General features: G+C 54.3%; 1 pseudogene; it reads right to left on the bottom strand.

Moving 5' to 3' along the window:
- Positions 1-9,953: 9,953 nt before the first annotated feature.
- Positions 9,954-23,325, bottom strand: LOC133357178 (thioredoxin reductase-like selenoprotein T; annotated as a pseudogene).
- Between the last annotated feature and the right edge of the window lie 792 nt (positions 23,326-24,117).

Below are 24,117 nucleotides of genomic sequence, written 5' to 3'. Positions count from 1 at the left end.
TACAATGTACACACTATAGACATTGCAATGTGTACACACTATAAACATTGCAATGTGTACACACTATAGACACTGCAATGTATACACTATAGACACTACAATGTACACATTATAGACACTGCAATGTACACACTATAGACACTGCAGTGTACACACTATAGACACTACAGTGTACACACTATAGACACTACAATGTACACACTATAGACACTGCAATGTACACACTATAGACACTACAATGTACACACTATAGACATTGCAATGTACACACTATAGACACTGCAATATATACACTATAGACACTGCAATGTACACACTATAGACACTACAATGTGTACACTATAGACACTGCAATGTACACACTATAGACACTGCAATGTACACACTATAGACACTACAATGTGTACACTATAGACACTGCAATGTGTACACTATAGACACTACAATGTACCCACTATATACACTACAATGTACACACTATAGACACTACAATGTACACACTATAGACACTACAATGTACACACTATAGACACTACAATGTACACACTATAGACACTACAATGTACACACTATAGAAACTACAATGTACACACTATAGACACTGCAATGTACACACTATATACACTACAATGTGTACACTATAGACACTGCAATGTACACAGTATAGACATTGCAATGTGTACACACTATAGACACTGCAATGTATACACCATAGACACTACAATGTACACATTATAAACACTGCAATGTACACACAATAGACACTGCAGTGTACACACTATAGACACTACAGTGTACACACTATAAACACTACAATGTACACACTATAGACACTGCAATGTACACACTATAGACACTACAATGTACACACTATATACACTACAATGTGTACACTATAGACACTACAATGTACACACTATAGACACTACAATGTGTACACTATAGACACTACAATGTGTACACACTATAGACACTACAATGTACACACTATAGACACTACAATGTGTACACTATAGACACTGCAATGTACACACTATAGACACTACAATGTGTACACTATAGACACTGCAGTGTACACACTATATACACTACAATGTACACACTATAGACACTACAATGTGTACACTATAGACACTGCAATGTACACACTATAGACACTACAATGTGTACACTATAGACACTACAATGTACACACTCTAGACATTGCAATGTACACACTATAGACACTGCAATATATACACTATAGACACTGCAATGTACACACTATAGACACTGCAATGTACACACTATAGACACTACAATGTACACACTATAGACGCTGCAATGTACAGACTATAGACACTGCAATGTACACACTATAGACACTGCAATGTACACACTATAGACACGACAATGTACACACTATAGACACTACAATGTACACACTATAGACATTGCAATGTGTACACTATAGACACTGCAATGTACACACTATAGACACTACAATGTACAGACTATAGACACTACAATGTACACACTATAGACACTGCAATGTGTACACTATAGACACTAATACACACAGTACACTACTGTACATTGACAACATATACACAATGCATACACTGTACACACTATGAACACTAACTACACTAACTAATATACACAACACATTAAACACACTGTACACATAACACACCCCTGTACATGACCCATACACACTGCACAAGACACACGACCACACAATATACACGGAGCACTGCACGCACACGAGCCCCCCCATCGGCGTTGGCTGGGGGGGGGGCGAAGCAGCAGGGAGGGGGTCGCATTCATCCAGCAGTGGGATAGGCCGTGGTAGATAGCAACACAAACAACACACACACAGATACACACACACACACAGAGACACACACACACAGAGACACACACACAGATACACACACACACAGAGACACACACACACAGAGACACAAACACACACAGAGACACACACACACACAGAGACACAAACACACACACAGAGACACACACACAGATACACACACACACAGAGACACAAACACAGATACACACACAGACACACAAACACACACACAGAGACGCAAACACAGATACACAAACACACACACAGAGACACACACACACACAGATACACACACAGATACACACACACAGATACACACACAGATACACAGATACACACACAGATACACAGATACACACACAGATACACACACACACACAGATACACACACACACAGATACACACACAGATACACACACAGATACACACACAGATACACACACACACACACAGATACACACACACACAGATACACACACACAGAGACACACACACACAGATACACACACACACACAGAGACACAAACACAGATACACACAGATACACAAACACACATACAGAGACACAAACACAGATACACACACAACACAGAGACACAAACAACAACAACAACAACAACAACCGCCATTCGCCACTAAGTGGCGGTGACGTCACCACGATGCTTGTGCCAGGCCAAGTGCACCTTGAGGCCACGTGAAGTGTCGAAAGCCCGCTGGCAGGAGGTCACGGGGCAGACCCAGGTGCCACTGGTCGACTGACCGAGATGACCGAGATGACTGGCTGATGCACCACCTGTGCCCCCTACTGTGCCAACTTGCTGTGCTTTAGCCACCCGGCGCTCCGCTCGTTGTTGTGAGCGTCGCTCCTCCGCCCTCCGTTGTTGTTGGAGGGCGACTGCCTCCAACTGCCCAGTAGCGTCCTTCACGAGCCTCCTCCACTGAGGCCGATCTTGACACCGCTGGTACCAGTCATCGGCAAGTCCACTCAGCTCCACGTCCTCCTGTACCACATCACTCCATCTCTTCTCCAGCCCGTGCCGCGCCCGTCTAGCCCCCTCGATCCGGCCGAACAAAAGCTGTTTAGGCATGCGGTGGCTGGGCATGCGGGCTACATGACCCAGCCAACGCAGCCTTGCCTGCCGGAGGAGCTCACTGATGGGACTTTGCCCAGATCTTTCAAGGATTTGTGAGCTCCTCACACAATCCAGCCTGGTTAAACCCAGGATGGATCGTAGGCAGGCCAGCCTAAATGTTTCCAACCGGCGAAGATGCTCCACCAGGGGGGTCCACGTCTCGCAAGCGTAGAGAAGGGAGGGAATGACCGTGGCCGAGAAGACCTGAAGCTTCGTGCGGAGCGACAGACCAGGTAGCTTCCACACAGCGTTACGCAACCGATGAAAAGATATTGCCGCTCGACTGATTCGGAGTGAGACCTCTGCTGATAGACTGGAGCCGGTCATAAGCACACTGCCCAGGTATGGGAAACTCTCCACTCTCTCCACAACACAAACAACACACACATATACACAAACAACACACACACACACAGATACACACACAACACAGAGACACAAACAACACACACACAGATACACAAACAACGCACACACAGATACACAAACAACACACACACAGATACACAAACAACACACACACAGATACACAAACAACACACACACAGATACACAAACAACACACAGATACACAAACACACACACACACAGATACACACACAACACAGAGACACAACCAACACACACACAGATACACAAACAACACACAGATACACAAACAACACAGAGACACAAACAACACAACAACAACCCCCATTCGCCACTAAGTGGCGGTGACGTCACCACGACGCTTGTGCCAGGCCAAGTGCACACACACATAGCTCACCCCACCACACTCAACACGAAGCTCTCACTCACCACACTCCACCACCCTCGCATCTCCCCTCACCACACTCCACCACCCTCGCATCTCCCCTCACCACACTCCACCACCCTCGCATCTCCCCTCGCCACACTCCACCACCCTCGCATCTCCCCTCGCCACACTCCACCACCCTCGCATCTCCCCTCGCCACACTCCACCACCCTCGCATCTCCCCTCACCACACTCCACCACCCTCGCATCTCCCCTCACCACACTCCACCACCCTCGCATCTCCCCTCACCACACTCCACCACCCTCGCATCTCCCCTCACCACACTCCACCACCCTCGCATCTCCCCTCACCACCCTCCACCACCCTCGCATCTCCCCTCACCACACTCCACCACCCTCGCATCTCCCCTCACCACACTCCACCACCCTCGCATCTCCCCTCACCACACTCCACCACCCTCGCATCTCCCCTCACCACACTCCACCACCCTCGCATCTCCCCTCACCACACTCCACCACCCTCGCATCTCCCCTCACCACACTCCACCACCCTCGCATCTCCCCTCACCACACTCCACCACCCTCGCATCTCCCCTCACCACACTCCACCACCCTCGCATCTCCCCTCACCACACTCCACCACCCTCGCATCTCCCCTCACCACACTCCACCACCCTCGCATCTCCCCTCACCACACTCCACCACCCTCGCATCTCCCCTCACCACACTCCACCACCCTCGCATCTCCCCTCACCACACTCCACCACCCTCGCATCTCCCCTCACCACACTCCACCACCCTCGCATCTCCCCTCACCACACTCCACCACCCTCGCATCTCCCCTCACCACACTCCACCACCCTCGCATCTCCCCTCACCACACTCCACCACCCTCGCATCTCCCCTCACCACACTCCACCACCCTCGCATCTCCCCTCACCACACTCCACCACCCTCGCATCTCCCCTCACCACACTCCACCACCCTCGCATCTCCCCTCACCACACTCCACCACCCTCGCATCTCCCTCACCACACTCCACCACCCTCGCATCTCCCCTCACCACACTCCACCACCCTCGCATCTCCCCTCACCACACTCCACCACCCTCGCATCTCCCCTCACCACACTCCACCACCCTCGCATCTCCCCTCACCACACTCCACCACCCTCGCATCTCCCCTCACCACACTCCACCACCCTCGCATCTCCCCTCACCACACTCCACCACCCTCGCATCTCCCCTCACCACACTCCACCACCCTCGCATCTCCCCTCACCAACACTTCACCACTCACCACGCGCACTCTCCCATCACACATCACATTACCACACATCACATCAACACATCACATTACCACACATCACATCAACACATCACATTACCACACATCACATCAACACATCACATTACCACACATCACCATCACACACATCAACACATCACATTACCACACATCACATCAACACATCACATTACCACACATCACATCAACACATCACATTACCACACATCACATCACATCAACACATCACATCAACACATCACATTACCACACATCACATCAACACATCACATTACCACACATCACATCAACACATCACATTACCACACATCACATCAACACATCACATCAACACATCACATTACCACACATCACATCAACACATCACATTACCACACATCACATCAACACATCACATTACCACACATCACATCAACACATCACATCAACACATCACATTACCACACATCACATCAACACATCACATTAACACATCACATCAACACATCACATTACCACACATCACATCAACACATCACATCAACACATCACATCAACACATCACATTACCACACATCACATCAACACATCACATCAACACATCACATTACCACACATCACATCAACACATCACATTACACACATCACATCAACACATCACATTACCACACATCACATCAACACATCACATCAACACATCACATCAACACATCACATTACCACACATCACATCAACACATCACATCAACACATCACATCAACACATCACATTACCACACATCACATCAACACATCACATCAACACATCACATTACCACACATCACATCAACACATCACATTACCACACATCACATCAACACATCACATTACCACACATCACATCAACACATCACATCAACACATCACATCAACACATCACATCAACACATCACATCAACACATCACATTACCACACATCACATCAACACATCACATCAACACATCACATTACCACACATCACATCAACACATCACATTACCACACATCACATCAACACATCACATCAACACATCACATCAACACATCACATCAACACATCACATTACCACACATCACATCAACATATCACATCAACACATCACATTACCACACATCACATCAACACATCACATTACCACACATCACATCAACACATCACATTACCACACATCACATCAACACATCACATCAACACATCACATCAACACATCACATTACCACACATCACATCAACACATCACATTACCACACATCACATCAACACATCACATTACCACACATCACATCAACACATCACATTACCACACATCACATCAACACATCACATCAACACATCACATCAACACATCACATTACCACACATCACATCAACACATCACATTACCACACATCACATCAACACATCACATTACCACACATCACATCAACACATCACATTACCACACATCGCATTCTCCCTGCTCGCCCTCACCTCGATCGCCGCTCTCCCCTCCGTCCGCGCTCTGCTCGCTCTCCCCCACGCTCTCCCCTCTCCCCACTCTCCCCCACGCTCTCTCCACTCTCCCCACGCTCTCTCCACTCTCCCCACGCTCTCTCTCCCCACTCTCCCCCACGCTCTCTCCCCTCTCCCCACTCTCCCCACTCTCCCCACGCTCTCTCCACTCTCCCCACTCTCCCCACTCTCTCTCTCCCCACGCTGTCTCCACTCTCCCCACGCTCTCTCTCCCCTCCTCACTCTCCTCCACGCTCTCCCCTCTCTCCACGCTCTCCCCACTCTCCCCACGCTCTCACCTCGCACACTCGCGACCAAGTCCACCGTCGTCTTCTCCGCTGTTGCTTGCCCCAGGCCTGGGCCCCGCCCCCATCGCGCTCTCCCATTGGCCGAGCCGAGCTCGCGCGCCACCAACACGCGTGCCAATTGGCCGCCATGGGGGGGGGGGGCGTGGTTAGACAAACATTTCGTTGAGCGGCGTCACGCCGCGCGGTGACGTCAGCACGCACCGCACGTTTTCGTGGCGTGACGTCACGACGTTGGGTCGCTCGTGAGGTACCCGTGACGTCACTTCCCCATCGGAGTAAACAGTCGTGACGTCACGCGGGTGGGGGCTCGTCGTGACGTCACGCGGGTGGGGGCTCGTCGTGACGTCACATGTGTTTGCTGTCACCGTCCCGTCAGCCGCCGCCTCCATCTCGGAGCGACGTCTCTTCAGCACGAGCCACGTTCAGTGTCTCGACAGGACCCTTTCTGAAGAGATGGCGCGACTCTAAGGCAACGTGCACATTCCTTTGTCAAGGCGCCCTTCCCCCCTCCAACCCAGCAGCTTAAATAGACGCTGCCAAGCTTGGTGGTGCCCATTCAGACGCTGTCTTTCCGACAGACCTGTTCTTCACCTGAGGACGGCTGCTTGCGTTGTGGCCGAAACGTCGTGAGAATTATTTTCCCTTCTACGTGACTTTACCGAAAGAACCAAGAAGAAGACCCATGGTGCAGTCCATAAATGACGTCACGCGATTTTGGACGATTTCTGATCCCCTCCCCCCTTCGTCACACGACGTCACAAAAAGCCAGACCCCCCCCCCCCTCAAATGTGACGTCACAAAGCTCTGACCCCCCCCCCCTCAAATGTGACGTCACAAAAAGCCAGACCCCCCCCTCAAATGTGACGTCACAAAGCTCTGACCCCCCCCCCCCTCAAATGTGACGTCACAAAAAGCCAGACCCCCCCCTCAAATGTGACGTCACAAAGCTCTGACCCCCCCCCCCTCAAATGTGACGTTCAAAGGCTCTGACCCCCCCCCCCCCCCCCCCAAATAAACCATGCTTCAAATCGCTTTAAACTATTGTCATTGTAGTGCGTACTTAATGTGGCGCTGCACTCTGATGATGTAGGAGACAACATTGAAAAGTCTATTTAATTAAGTAGAACGTGGTGTTTATATTTATTCAAAGTTGCGCATTTTGATGTGACGTCACATTTCTCAACCCCCCCCCCTCGTCACACATCGTCACAAATGTCTGACCCCCCCCCCCCCCCAGGTGCGTGACGTCATTTATGGGCGTCCCCCAGGGCTCAGGGAGAGAGGAGGAGTCCCTGTGCCTACCAACTTGTGTTCGTGCTGCTCTGATGGAGATTGAGGCGCTCCAGAGTCTGAGACCCAGAACCCAGCGGCTGCTTGTTGGGATCATGCCTCGTGGCTTATGGGACGTGTACAAGGTGCTTTTTTTTATTAGGGGCCGTCCATAAATGACGTCATGCACTTAGTGGGGGGGGGGTCAGGCATTTGTGACGATGTGACGAGACGATATGACGAGGGAGGGGGTTGAGAAATGTGACGTCACATCAAAATGCGAAACTTTAAATAAATCTATAATTGTTATAGCAACACTTCTTCAACAACAGTGCAGCGCCACATTAAATACGCACTAATTTATAGTGCGTATTTGAGGGGGGGTCTGACTTATTGTGACGCCGTGTGACGAGGGGGGGGGGTCAGAAATCGTCCAAAATCGCGTGACGTCATTTATGGACGGCCCCTTAGGGGTTTGCGTGTCTCTCCCATCGTGGTGGTCGTGGAGATTTTTCTCTGGGTCCTCCGGCTTTGCCTCCACGTTTAGAATAACGCGTTGAGATGACTGTGCTGCTGCTGCTGCTGCACATTTCCACACGAGCCACTTCGTTGAGCTGTCGTGGCCACGTCGAGTCTAGAGAACAACTCGAGACCTCAGTGGGCTCTCCATTGACCTTCCCTCTCGGGGGGGGGGGGGGGGGCCTCACAGGCAGCGACCCGTGGCCCGGCCTTCACCGGGGAGGGGGGGGGGCCTCACAGGCGGCGGTGCCCGAGACGCCGACTGCAGCCACGCCGGAACTTCACCGATTGAGATGTTCTCGATTATGTTGCTGCTTTAAATGTTCAAGCGATGGGCCACTTTGTGATAGCCAGGTCGCTTCTGACAAATAAGAAGCTAATAGCTCCAGTGGGCTTTGCATGGTATGATGGGGATGGTTGAGTTGTATTTGAATGTGTTTGGATGTTTACCGTGCACTTTGCACTATGAGGCTTTTGTACCGTTTGTTGTAAAGTTCAGATTCCTCCTGCGACAGTGAACAACACCCCCCCCCCCCCCCCCCCCCCGTTTGAACTTGTGCGATATCCCTGCTGTACTCGCTCTCCGCGATGTTTTGTCTTCTGCTGCTGCTGCTCCTGTTGCTGCTCCTGTTGCTGCTGCTGCTCCTGTTGCTGCTCCTGTTGCTGCTCCTGTTGCTACTGCTGCTCCTGTTGCTGCTGCTGCTGCTGTTGCTGCTGTTGCTGCTGCTCCTGTTGCTGCTGCTGTTGCTGCTCCTGTTGCTGCTCCTGTTGCTGCTGCTGTTGCTGCTGCTGTTGTTGCTGCCGCTCCTGTTGCTGCTGCTGTTGCTGCTGTTGCTGCTGCTCCTGTTGCTGCTGCTGTTGCTGCTGCTGTTGCTGCTGCTGCTGTTGCTGCTGTTGCTGCTGTTGCTGCTGCTGCTCCTGTTGCTGCTGCTGTTGCTGCTGCTGTGTTCGCTGCACCGTGGATCTCCGGTGGAAAATCGACCTGGCGGCCGGCTAAACGGCACCATCGTCCGTGTAACAAATAAACTTGGTACCGACGCCGCTACCAACGTGGCGAGATGTTAACTACCTCGCCTGGTACACAAGAGGTTGCGAGTTCGATCCCAACCCTGATGTCTTCTGTATTTTTGGAGTTTGCATGTTCACCTTGTGGTCACGTGGATTTTCCTCTCAAGTCCTCCAGTTTGTCCCTCCACATTTATAATCAACGTGCGTTCAGAGTATTTGGCCGCTGTCAAATTCCACACAAGCCACTTCGTTATCATTGGTAAAATAAAATAGTTTATAGTTCAGCCTCGCCCGCCCGCGGCAAAACACATCGAGCCAGCCTGAGAATTGCTCACGATTTATTCAGACCGTGAGTTCACAGACAGCACACGGACAGCACACGGACAGCGCACGGACAGCACACGGACAGCGCACGGACAGCGCACGGACAGCGCACGGACAGCGCACGGACAGCGCCACGTGTGCCGACCGGTATGACGGATGATGGGGGGGGGGGGGATGAGATGGGTAACGCGAGTCGCGGGCAAGGGATATGAGAATGAGACGGCAACGACAGCAAAACCATTTTTACATCGAATCGCGGCACGGAATCCGGGGGGGGGGGGCGTGGGGGACGTTTGAATGGAGGGGGGGCGGGGTGGGGGAGGAGGGGGGGCGGGGTGGGGGAGGAGGGGGGTCGTGCCTAACCTCGTGGTGTAGGTGTGTATACGTGGTGTAGGTTCGGTGAGCATGGTATGGACTTGCCGTGTGTACACGTGTACATATGGTGCGTGTGGACGTGGTGTGTGCACGTGGTGTGTGCACGTGGTGTGTATGTGTGGTTTGTACGCGGTGTGTGCACGTGGTGTGTATGTGTGGTTTGTACGTAGTGTGTGCACGTGGTGTGTATGTGTGGTTTGTACGCGGTGTGTGCGTGTGCACGTGGTGTGTGCACGTGGTGTGTATGTGTGGTTTGTACGCGGTGTGTGCGTGGCGCGAGCGCAAAGCAGGAGAGGTTCAGGCCGTCACGAGCGGCTGTGACCGGTTTGTGTGACGGCCGTCAAAGGTCTCTGCCTCGCGCCCTCACCGCTGTGCACACGCGCGTGTGTGTGTGTGCGCTTGCGTACAAGTGCGTGCGTGTGTGTGTGTGAGAGTGCGAGTGAACGCGTGTGTGTCTAGGGAATGTGGGGGGCAGAGCCCCCGGCGGTCGCCATGTGGATGTGGTTGTCGAGCGCTTGCATGAGCTCGGGGAGCGACGGAGGACGCCCGGACTGCAGCTTGGACCACACGGGGACGTCTACAAAGACAAAGACCCCCCCCCCATTAATAGCCTGAACAGACTGTTGGGGCAAGTGCTGTTAGCGAGTAGCACTTATGAAGGCCAGTAACGCACAAGAGGGGGTGGGTGGCCAACACCACGCCCGGCCACCTTTGTCTCCCTCGTGGCGATGTTTACATGCCACACCAAGTGTTAGCCAAGAGCAGGAATCAAACTCGGGTCACCGTGTTCGTAGCGCAGCACACTAACCGCTGCACTACACACAAACGTACATGCACGCACACACGTGTACGCACACACATGCACGCACACACGTGTACGCACACGTGTATCCACCCACGTGTACGTACAGACACCACACAGGCATTGGACGTGCGGTGGTGGCGCGTGTGCCGTCTCACCGCTGTAGAACACCTCGAAGGCGCCGGTGGACATGAGCTGTGACTCCACCAGGTTACTGAGGAAGAAGATCATGAGGCACGCGTACACCTGTACACACACACAGCACACACACACAGCACACACTCAACCCCACGCCCTCACCCTCGACCCTCGCCCCCACCCCACGCCCCCACCCCACGCCCCCACCCCACGCCCCCACCCCACGCCCCCACCCCACGCCCCCACCCCACGCCCCCACCCCACGCCCCCACCCCACGCCCCCACCCCACGCCCCCACCCCACGCCCCCACCCCACGCCCCCACCCCACGCCCCCACCCCACGCCCCCACCCCACGCCCCCACCCCACGCCCCCACCCCACGCCCTCACCCCACGCCCCCACCGCACACCCTCACCGCACACCTCACCGCACGTCCGTTACAAGCACTCCCACATCCCAACGTTCTCCTCCGGTGACTCGGCGAGCACCATTGTGGCGCAGCACGAGGGGGCGGTGTGGCCGGCACCAAGCCCAGCCGGGCCGCCTTCGTCTCCCCGGTGCAGGTGTTTACGCACCGCGTCATACCCGCACCGCACTGCACCGCACTACTGGATGCTAGTCAAGTGATGGGACGGTCACAGCGGGGTCGGTGCGAGTGTAAAGAGGGGGATCGGTGCGGGTGTAGTGAGTGTGGTGAGTGTGGTGAGAGTGATCGGTGCGGGTGTGGTGAGTGTGCAGAGTGTGGTGAGGGGGATCGATGCGGGTGTGGTGAGTGTGATGAGTGTGGTGAGGGGGATCGGTGCGGGTGTGGTGAGTGTGGTGAGGGGGATCGGTGCGGGTGTGGTGAGTGTGGTGTGTGTGGTGAGGGGGATCGGTGCGGGTGTGGTCAGTGTGCAGAGTGTGGTGAGGGGGATCGGTGCGGGTGTGGTGAGTGTGGTGAGGGGGATCGGTGCGGGTGTGGTGAGTGTGGTGAGTGTGGCGAGGGGGATCGGTGCGGGTGTGGTGAGTGTGCAGAGTGTGGTGAGGGGGATCGGTGCAGATGTGGTGAGTGTGGTGTGTGTGGTGAGGGGGATCGGTGCGGGTGTGGTGAGTGTGCAGAGTGTGGTGAGGGGGATCGGTGCAGGTGTGGTGAGTGTGGTGTGTGTGGTGAGGGGGATCGGTGCGGGTGTGGTGAGTGTGCAGAGTGTGGTGAGGGGGATCGGTGCAGGTGTGGTGAGTGTGCAGTGTGTGGTGAGGGTGATCGGTGCAGGTGTGGTGAGTGTGCAGAGTGTGGTGAGTGCGGCGAGGTGGGCGGGCCGCACCTTGTTGCCGCGGGCCCAGTGCCACACGCCGGGTGTGGCGACGCCGAGGAAGGGGAAGGGGTCGGTTCCGCTCAGCACCGCGCCGATCGCCAGCAGCTTCAGCACGGAGAGCAGCGACGCAGAGTGCCTGGGACACGCACACAGACACACACAGACACACACACAGACACGCACACACACGCACACAGACACGCACACAGACAAGCACAAACACAAAGACACACACGCACACAGACACACAGACACATACACACACGCACACAGACACACACAGACACGCACGCAAACACGCACACAGACACACACACAGACACAGACACACACACACGACAAAGATCCCCCGTATAGCCTTAACAGACTGTAGGGGCAAGTGCTGTTAGCGAGCACCTATGAAGGGCGGAACGGTACACGAGGGGGTGGGTGGCCAGCACCACGCCCGACCACCTTTGTCTCCCTAGTGGCAATGTTTACACACCGCACCAGGTACTCATTTGAGGCTGAGTCGACCTAGGGGAGGCCCGGGACCGGTTCAGATAATCGTCACCGATGTTGGCCGTGAGCGGGAATCGAACTCGTGTCGCCGGGTTCATAGCGCAGCGTGCTAACCGCTACACTATCGCACACACACAGACACACAAGACACACACACGCACATAGACACACACACAGACACACACACAAAGGTCCCCCGTGTAGCCTTTTAATGGGACTGCCGGGGCATGTGTCGTGAGCGAGCGCCTATCAAGGCCGGCACGGCTCCGCGAGGGGGGGTGGGGTGGGTGGCCAGCGCCACGCCGCCTTTGTCAGCCCTGCGCAACCACAAGCGCCATGGTGGCGTCACCATGGCGCTTGTGCCAGGCTAGGTGCACTTTGAGGCCACGTGAAGTGTTGAAGGCTCGCTGGCAGGAGGCCATGGGACAGACTCGGGTGCCGTGGGTTGGCTGACTAGCCGATTCATGACCTGTGCTCCTCACTGTACCATCCAGTGGCCACACACACAACCAATGCCACTGATATCTGCCATCCGATGTCACCTCACCTGTATATTTGTGTTTCTGTGTGGGACCTGACCTCACCTGTGTGTGTGTATGTCACTGTGTGTGTGTGTGTGTCACTGTGTGTGTGTGTGTCACTGTGTGTGTGTCACTGTGTGTGTGTCACTGTGTGTGTGTGTGTCACTGTGTGTGTGTGTGTCACCTGTGTGTGTGTGTCACTGTGTGTGTGTGTCCGGCAAAACAACCTCCTACCTCCTCGCGGTGCCGGACGGGCAACACTGTCGTGGGCAGTGCTGTGGGGGGAGGGCCAATGCCCATTGGCCTCTCCCCTCATGGCGTCTGTGACCACCACAGTGGCTAAACGGGGGCTCTGGACAGGTGCGAGGGGCTGGTAACCCCTCCACCTTTCAATTAACCACCACTAAACTACGAATTAAACATAAACCTGTAACTAATAAGCTTGTGCCGAAGGCCCTGGGAGGTCAGGCTTTTATGACGTCTCCTGGCCAAACCCCATTTGGCGGATGGCCACGTGGAATGTTCGAACGCTCACTGCGGAGGAGAGGCTGCCACTCCTCTGTCGGGAGCTGGACCGGTACCGCCTGGATCTCTGTGGCATTCAGGAGGTCCGGTGGACCGGTTCTGGCTCCTGCCACCATGAGGGGTGGACAGTCCTCTACTCGGGGCAGGAGACTGCCAAACAACAGGGTGTGGCTCTTCTTCTGAACAAAAGAATGAAGGGGGCGTGGGAGCGTGGCGGTGAGGTGTGGGAAGCTGTAAGCCCCAGGATACTTTGGGCTCGCCTTCCCATCAACCAGAGGCGAGGAGTGGTGGTCATGGTTACTTATGCCCCCACCGAAGACGAACATCCGTGGAGGGATGCAGGCAAAGCCGATGAGTCAGACGCTTTCTATGACCTCCTGTCACAGGTGCTAGCTAAAGTGGCCACTCGGGACAGAGTCATCTTGTTGGGTGACTTCAATGCCCGAGTTGGTCATGATGCTGGCAGCTGGTCTCGAGTGATTGGAAGGCATGGGCCAGATCAGCTCAATAATAACGGTAGGAGGCTGCTAGATTTTTGTGCAGCCCATGGGCTTGTAATTACCAACACGCTCTTCCGGCATCGGCGCATCCACACAACATCATGGATACATGCCGGGTCCAAGCAAGAACATCTGCTGGACTACATAGTGACGGACCAGCGGATGCGAGCCCATGTCCTTGACACCAGGACCTACCGTGGAGCTAGGGGTCGGCACGGTTTGAACCGACTCAAACTGGTTTCAAATTGAGCAAACCAAACCAAACCAGCGACGACTGAACCAAACCAAACCAAAACCAAACCAAACTAAGCTAAACCAAACCTCTTGAGTTGGCTTGAACCGAAAAGATGCGCGGCAAACAATATTCGCATTCAATACAAATATCAAGTGTATTAATCGCTAATTTCTACGCAGGCTTTCTTCATATTGAGATTCACTAGCAAGTACTGGACGACGATGTCGTCCACAGCCATCTCCTCAAGCTTGGCACGCCCAATGTCCTTGAACGCAGTGTGGTAGTTCAATGGCAGTGAAACCCCAACACTAGGCAACATCCGCGCCCACGAGCGCACACACATCTCGGCCTTGAACGTGCACTTGTGCAGGTTTGGTCGGTCGAGAAAGGAGCGCTTGGCGGCCGAGTTTGCTCTCTCGGAGGGCACGGACGACGCCGGGATAGGCAAATAGTCGAGGGCCACGCGTCGTAGGCGCGGGTACTTGCCGCCGTACAGCTTCCACCACTCGACGACGTCCATGCTCAGGTCCTGAGTCGGCTCAAGCAGGAAGCGGTCGACCTCGGAGGCGGCGCCGTCGTGAGCGTTGGGCGCGTAGACCATGTCAAAGAGGATGTTAATGCCGCCACGCGGCGCCGCCTTCGGCGCCGCGTCCGTCGTCAACGCTGGGTAGCGCTGGTTGAGAATGTCCGTCATCATGTGCTTGATATTGCTGTACTCGGTGCTCGAGGCCGCGGGCTTGGGGTGGCGCAGGTCGAGAAAGCGGGCGACGCGGCTTGGTTCGGACGAGAGAAGGTCGCTGTACTTGACCATGTAGTCGGAGATGGTCACGGCGGCCGAGCTCACGACCACATGAGGACTCGGGCGGCGCCCATGGCATCGGAGATGGCCGCCGGCTTCTCCAAGAACTGGCAGAGCAGCGCCGCCTGCTCCCACTGCTCGTCCGACAAGCCGGCCTGGCTCCGCGACCAGCCGGGCTCAAGGCAGATGGCGTCGATCACTTGGCGCTGCCTTAGCGACGCCGTGAGCATCACGTACGTGCTACCCCAACGTGTGACCACGTCGAGGCAAGGCGGCTGCAGCAGGCACTTGAGGTAGTGCCGCGCGAGCGACGTGTAGGCCGCCCTCTTCGTCTTGCTCTTGCGGATAGCGCCGAGCGTCGCGCGGAGGCTGCGCAGCAGTGTCTCGAACGCGCCGAATGAGGCCTTGACGCCGAGGTTGACGCAGTGCGCGATGCACCGCAAGCAGCACGTCGAGCGCAGGTTGCTCCCCTCGAGGAGCGTGAGGGACTTGGCGGATGCGACGGCGTCAGAACCGCTGTCGGTGACGACGGCGAGCAGGCGCGGCCACACGCCAAAGTCGTCGAGCAGCTCGTGCAGGCGCTGCGCCATGCGCTTGCCCACGCCTTCGCCCGGGGCCACCCAAAATAAGTCAATGATGCAGTTGCACATGGAGAACGACGCCGGGTCCATCCAGTGGAGGGTGACCGAGAAGAAGCCGGTCATGGCGTCGTTTGTCCAACCGTCGTAGGTCAAGGAGACGCAAGAGCCAAAAGTAGTAAAGTACTGTAGCACGAGTAGCTTGAGGACGACATACATCTCGAGCATGCGGCGCTTGACCGTGCGCTCAGACTTGGGCTCGTAACCTGGGGCAGCTCGTTGAAGAAGAGTCGTAAAGGGATCCGATGTTACGTGTTTATGGCCTAGACCACTCGTCGCGATGTACTCGGCGACAAAGCTGTCCATGGCCTTGCTCGCGTGCGCTGACATGGGCGTGGCCATCTTGGACTGCACGAGCAAACCCTTCCCCGTCGGCGGCGACGTGACGACCGTGGGCGACTCGGGGTCGACGATCCCATGGGTCTTGAGATGCTTGATACGGGTGCCCGAGGAGGTGGAGCCCGCGTACTGGAGGGTGCAGATCTTGCAGGTCCGGCTCTGCACGTCGCCCGCGGCCTGGCTCGTCTCAAAGTACTCGTCGTGCCACAGCGCTCGAGACACACGGGCCTTCTTGGGCTTGGGCTGCGTCGCGGTCTGCAGCGCTGCGGCGCCGAGGGTGCGCATGAGGCTCTGCCGCGTGTCGCCGCGCGTGGCGTCCGGGCTCTCACGTTCGCTCGCCATCGGCTCCTCGTCGCTACCGGCGTGTTTGGTCTCTTCCACGTCGTGGATGAGGTACCTTGTGATGCTGGAGCCGCCGGGGATGGCGCCGTCTTGAGCCGCTCAAGCCATAGAGATGCAATTGCAAAGTGAATTCGCAGGCAAAGGCAACTACAGCATGTCCTTTCGTGTCGCCTTTACAACCAACCAAACTAGTTTGAGCCGGTTCCACCCTGTCCGAGCCAAACCGAGTCGGTTTTCGTAGCCCCAAACCAAACCGAACCAGTTCAAACAGAGCCAAACCAAACCGATTTGGTTCGGTTCAAACCGCGGTTTGGTGGTTTGAGCCAAACCGTGCCGACCCCTACGTGGAGCTGATCTGCCCTCTGACCATCGACTAGTCATCTGTAAGATGCGCCTGCCTTTCTTCCACTCCGGTGGTGGGTGTACACCCAGGATCCCATTCCAACCAAAAGTGGCCTGGTCTCAGTTAGCTGATGAAAGTTGCAAGCGAGAATTTCATCATCGCTTGCAGCTGGGGTTGGCATCGTCCCCCACTCCACCTGATGTCGAGGGTAAATGGGCGAGGTTTAAGACTGTGACTCATGCAGCTGCAATGGCTGCTTTGGGTACGCGGTCCAGACCTCCCCAGAAACCCTGGCTGACAGAGGAGGTGTTCAGGTTAATTGAGAAAAAGCGACAGGCCCACTCTCATCGCCTACAGCATCCCACGTCAGAGAATGAGGAGGTATACCGCAGCCTTCGCTCGGAAGTTCGGAGAGCCGTAAGGCGCTGTAAGGATGGGTGGTGGTCGCGGGTTGCTGAGGAGATGGAGTCTGCCTCAGTGGCCCGTGATCACAAATCACTATTTAACTCCATCAAAAAAGTAACCTGCAGCGCCACACCTATTACCATCATTAGAGGAAAAAACGGTGATCCAATCTCCGACCCCCAGGAACAGGTTTGCAGATTTGCTGAGCATTTCTGTGAGGTCCTGGGGGAGGGAAATTCTCTCAGCCAGGAAAACATCATGGCACAAAGTGGTGATAACCCTGCTGAGGCTGTGCGGTGCCTCAAATATTGGAAGAGGTCACCCCCTGTGAGTGGCTGGCTGAGGTGCCAGCTGTTGAGGAAGTACTGAGGGCGATCCAGAGTCTGAGACCAGGGAAGGCACCGGGCAGAGATGATCTCCCAAGCGAAATGCTGAGGGAGGGTGGCGTTTGTGCACAGACTGCCCTATATGACATCATAACAACAGTCTGGACCACTGGACGGGTTCCGCAGGACTGGAAGGATGCCCTGGTGGTCCCCCTCTTTAAGAAGGGGGACCGTACCGACTGTAACAACTACAGGGGCATCTCACTCCTCAGTGTGCCGGGTAAGGTCCTGGCAAGGATTATTCAACATCGCCTTGCTAGGCACGCTGAGGAGAGGCTTGCGGAGCCCCAATGCGGTTTCAGGAAAGGGCGGTCCTGCACAGATGCCATATTTTCTGTCCGTCTGCTACAGCAGAGGTGTAGGGAATTCAAAAAAGACCTACATCTCTGCTTTATTGACCTGGTCAAGGCCTATGATACCATCAGTAGGACTGGGCTCTGGGTTGTTCTTCGTGCTTTCGGAGTCCCTGACCCTCTGCTCACGATCATTAAGGACCTTCATGATGGTGAGCGGGCCCGGGTAAAACTACGTGGCCGGGAGTCGGAGCCTTTCCCTGTACACCTTGGGGTGCGACAGGGATGTCCTCTGGCTCCCACATTATTTAACATCTATTTTGACCGCGTAGTTCGTGAAGCCTTCAATAGCTGTACCGGGGGAATTTCCATTTGGTACAGATATAATAAGAGGCTGATCGATGCCCGGGTGCGATCAAGAGATGGCTCCCTATTGGTCAACCACGTTATGTATGCCGATGATTTGGTAATAGCTGCTCATTCAGAAGAGGAGTTGGAGACGCTGCTGCTGAGACTGGAGCGTGCCACTAAGAGGTGGGGCCTTACCATCAGCCCCACCAAAACTAAGCACCTGCCTGGGTATTTTGTACCATCGGACACTCCACCCCCACAACTCCCAATTGGTGATGGGGCAGTTGTGGAGAGAGTGGAGAGTTTCCCATACCTGGGCAGTGTGCTTATGACCGGCTCCAGTTTATCAGCAGAGGTCTCACTCCGAATCAGTCGAGCGGCAATCACTTTTCATCTGTTGCGTAACGCTGTGTGGAAGCTACTTGGTCTGTCGCTCCGCACGAAGCTTCAGGTCTTCTCGGCCACGGTCATTCCCTCCCTTCTCTACGCTTGCGAAACGTGGACCCCCCTAGTGGAGCATCTTCGCCGGTTGGAAACATTTAGGCTGGCCTGCCTACGATCCATCCTGGGTTTAACCAGGCTGGATTGTGTGAGGAGCTCACAAGTCCTTGAAAGATCTGGGCAAAGTCCCATCAGTGAGCTCCTCCGGCAGGCAAGGCTGCGTTGGCTGGGTCATGTAGCCCGCATGCCCAGCCACCGCATGCCTAAACAGCTTTTGTTTGGCCGGATCGAGGGGGCTAAACGGGCGCGGCACGGGCTAGAGAAGAGATGGAGTGATGTGGTACAGGAGGACGTGGAGCTGAGTGGACTTGCCGATGATTGGTACCAGCGGTGTCAAGATCGGCCTCAGTGGAGGAGGCTCGTGAAGGACGCTACTGGGCAGTTGGAGGCAGTCGCCCTCCAACAACAACGGAGGGCGGAGGAGTGACGCTCACAACAACGAGCGGAGCGCCGGGTGGCTAAAGCACAGCAAGTTGGTACAGTAGGGGGCACAGGTGGTGCATCAGCCAGTCATCTCGGTCATCTCGGTCAGTCGACCCGTGGCACCTGCTGGGTCTGCCCCGTGACCTCCTGCCAGCGGGCGTTCGACACTTCACGTGGCCTCAAGGTGCACTTGGCCTGGCACAAGCGTCGTGGTGACGTCACCGCCACTTAGTGGCGAATGGCGGTTGTTGTTGTTGTTGTTGTGTCACTGTGTGTGTGTGTCACTGTGTGTGTGTGTCACTGTGTGTGTGTGTGTGTGTCACCTGTGTGTGTGTGTGTGTCACTGTGTGTGTGTGTGTGTGTCACTGTGTGTGTGTGTGTCACCTCACCTGTACAGGGCAGGTGGTGGGAAGTTCTCTCCCTCCACCTGCACGCCCGGGTACCGCTCCTGCAGTGCCTGGGCGAACTCCTCGTACAGGCGGCGGTACCCTCACGAGATGCTGGAAACACGCGGGGACACGCGGGGAGACATGGGGAGACGCGGGGACACACAATTGGGAACACGGGGAGACACACGGAGACACAAAGGGACACGTGGAGGAGACACGCGGGAAGACACGGGATACGGGGACACGCGGGAAAACACGGGGAGACACTCGGGGACACCCAGTTGGGAACACGGGGAGACACTCGGATACACATAGGGACACGTGGAGGAGACACGCGGGAAAACACGGGCACACGAGGGGGGACATGCGGGAGACGGAGACACGGACATCAGGAGAAAGCTTCTTGTGATCATAAATATGCTGCTGTTACAAATGGCAAGGATGCGAGTGCTGATGTTGCTGTGTTAAGGTGTTGATGGTGATTACGGTGGTAGTGATGATGATTACGGTGGTGGTGATGATGATTACGGTGGTGGTGGTGATGATTACGGTGATGGTGATGATGAGGATTACGGTGATGGTGATGATGAGGATTACGGCGGTAGTGATGATGATTACGGTGGTGGTGATGATGATTACGGTGGTGGTGATGATGATTACGGTGGTGGTGGTGGTGATGATTATGGTGATGATGAGGATTACGGTGATGGTGATGATGAGGATTACGGTGGTGATGATGATTACGGTGGTGGTGGTGGTGATGATGATTACTGTGGCAGTGATGATGATTACGGTGGTGGTGATGAGCATTACTGTGGCAGTGATGATGATTACGGTGGTGATGATGATTACGGTGGTGATGAGGATTACGATGGTGGTGATGAGGATTACGGTGGTGGTGATGATGATTACGGTGGTGGTGATGAGGATTACGGTGGTAGTGATGATGATTACGGTGGTGGTGATGATTACGGTGGTGATGATGATTACTGTGGCAGTGATGATGATTACGGTGGTGGTGATGATGATTACGATGGTGGTGGTGATGATGATTACGATGGTGGTGGTGATGATGATTACGGTGGTAGTGATGATGATTACTGTGGTGGTGATAATTACGGTGGTGATGATGATTACTGTGGCAGTGGTGATGATGATTACTGTGGCAGTGATGATCATTACGGTGGTGGTGATGATGGTTACGGTGGTGGTGATGATGATTACGGTGGTGGTGATGATTACGGTGGTGATGATGATTACTGTGGCAGTGATGATGATTACGGTGGTGGTGATGATGATTACGATGGTGGTGGTGATGATGATTACGATGGTGGTGGTGATGATGATTACGGTGGTAGTGATGATGATTACTGTGGTGGTGATAATTACGGTGGTGATGATGATTACTGTGGCAGTGGTGATGATGATTACTGTGGCAGTGATGATCATTACGGTGGTGGTGATGAGGATTACGGTGGTAGTGATGATGATTACGGTGGTGGTGATGATTACGGTGGTGATGATGATTACTGTGGCAGTGATGATGATTACGGTGGTGGTGATGATGATTACGATGGTGGTGGTGATGATGATTACGATGGTGGTGGTGATGATGATTACGATGGTGGTGGTGATGATGATTACGGTGGTAGTGATGATGATTACTGTGGTGGTGATAATTACGGTGGTGATGATGATTACTGTGGCAGTGGTGATGATGATTACTGTGGCAGTGATGATCATTACGGTGGTGGTGATGATGGTTACGGTGGTGGTGATGATGATTATGGTGGTGGTGGTAGTGATGATTACGGTGGCTGTGATGATTACGGTGGTGGTGGTGATGATGATTATGGTGGTGGTGATGATGATTATGGTGGTGGTGATGATGGTGGTGGTGATGATGGTTATGGTGGTGGTGGTGATGATTATGGTGGTGGTGATGATGATTATGGTGGTGGTGATGATTATGGTGGTGGTGGTGATGATGATTATGGTGGTGGTGATGATGATTATGGTGGTGGTGATGATGATTATGGTGGTGGTGGTGATGATTATGGTGGTGGTGGTGATGATGATGATGGTGGTGGTGATGATGGTTATGGTGGTGGTGGTGATGATTATGGTGGTGGTGATGATGGTTATGGTGGTGGTGATGATGATTATGGTGGTGGTGATGATGATTATGGTGGTGGTGATGATGATGATGGTGGTGGTGGTGATGATGATTATGGTGGTGGTGATGATGGTGATGATTATCTGAACAGGCCCGGGCGTGGTGCTGGCCACCCAGCCCCTCGTGCCGGCCTTCGGAGGTGCTCGCTAACAGCACTTGCCCCACCAGTCCGTCACAGCCTATACGGGGGGTCTTTGTCTTTGGTTACCATGATGGTGTTGACGATGACGGTGGTCTTTTCGTTTTTGGTGGTGGTGATTGTGGTGACGGTGACGGTCGTGGTTGATGGTGGCGATGGTGGTGGTAGTGATGGTCGTGGCGATGGTGGTGGTAGTGATGGTCGTGGTTGATGGTAGCGATGATGATTATGGCGATGGTGGTGGTAGTGGTGGTCGTGGTTGATGGTAGCGATGATGATGATTATGGTGATGGTGGTGGTAGTGGTGGTCGTGGTTGATGATGGTGGTAGTGATGGTGGTGGTTGATGGTGGCGATGATGATGATTATGGTGATGGTCGTGGCGATGGTGGTGGTAGTGGTGGTCGTGGTTGATGATGGTGGTAGTGATGGTGGTGGTTGATGGTGGCGATGATGATGATTATGGTGATGGTCGTGGCGATGGTGGTGGTAGTGGTGGTCGTGGTTGATGGTAGCGATGATGATGATTATGGTGATGGTCGTGGTTGATGATGGTGGTAGTGATGGTGGTGGTTGATGGTGGCGATGATGATGATTATGGCGATGGTGGTCGTGGTTGATGGTGACGATGGTGGAGGCGACGTTGTTGTTGATGTTGATGATGTTGTTGTTGACCACCGCCCTCACCAGTACTGGAACGAGACCGTGGGGCCGCGTCCGTGCAGCGCGGGGCTGCGGGGCCTCGCGGCGGCGGCGGCGGCGTCTCCCGCGGCGTCTCCCGCGGCGCGCCCCGGGCCCTGCAGGTCCCGGTAGGTGACGATCGCGAAGACGACCGCGGCCGCCACGAGCCACAGCTCACCGCGCTCCGCCATCGCCTCCTTCCTCCTCCTGCCCGAGGCCTGGTGCGCGGAGAGTCGATCTCCACGGGAATCGATTTCCTAAATCGCAAATAAGGGAATCGTTTTTAAAATCGATTCTCTAGTTTCTGGGGGCGAGTACGTAATGGAGTCGATTCCATAACACAGCGTCGATTCTCAAAAGATCGAATCGAAATGGCACCTCGCAAGGAATGACATTATTTATTTATCCTGCCGGAGAAAATCTGAAGATCTGTAAAGCTCTTCTTCTTTTGAAATGGGGGGTGCAAGATCCGACTGTGCCCCCTTCTTTCTCCCGACTGAAACAGCTAGGGACGGTTTTAACCCCTCAAACACAACAACACGTGGGCTATGCTCTGCTGTAGATGTAGTATTGTGTTTGCACCGTGCGACGCGGGTTAGAGGACCACATTGAGAGTGATAATAGAACTCAATATGTTAAGGTTACGACTCGCAATGAAGTTATCGTCTTGCTCTCATGCCGGCCCCGTGGGGCGAGCACAGCACAGAGGCGTAGCTTGGGGGGGGGGGGGGGCAGGGGGGTACACGTGTCCCCGGGCGCCAAGGTAAAGGAGCGCCAAAATTAGGCTTACAACGTTACATTATAACTTATTGCGGCGGGCGCGGCAGCCTGAAACTACTGCACAAATCTACACCTCAACCTATAAGTTTATATATCCCGCCACACACAGCCTACATGTCATGTAATTACATTTTGGTACGCGCGCCTATTAAGAACTTACATGGAAGAACGTCCCAAACAACAGACAGGCGCAGTCTTTCAGCCTTAGTCACTGGCCTGTCTTTTGGTGGTGGAAACTACAACGGCCTGAAACACGCTGGAGTGCACGATCAGAAGCTATTAAAGCTA

Source organism: Lethenteron reissneri, chromosome 57, assembly GCF_015708825.2.
Source record: "Lethenteron reissneri isolate LAM-NWPU_2019-01 chromosome 57, ASM1570882v1, whole genome shotgun sequence".
Lineage (NCBI taxonomy): Eukaryota > Metazoa > Chordata > Hyperoartia > Petromyzontiformes > Petromyzontidae > Lethenteron > Lethenteron reissneri.
This window is presented reverse-complemented; position numbering and strand designations above follow the sequence as displayed.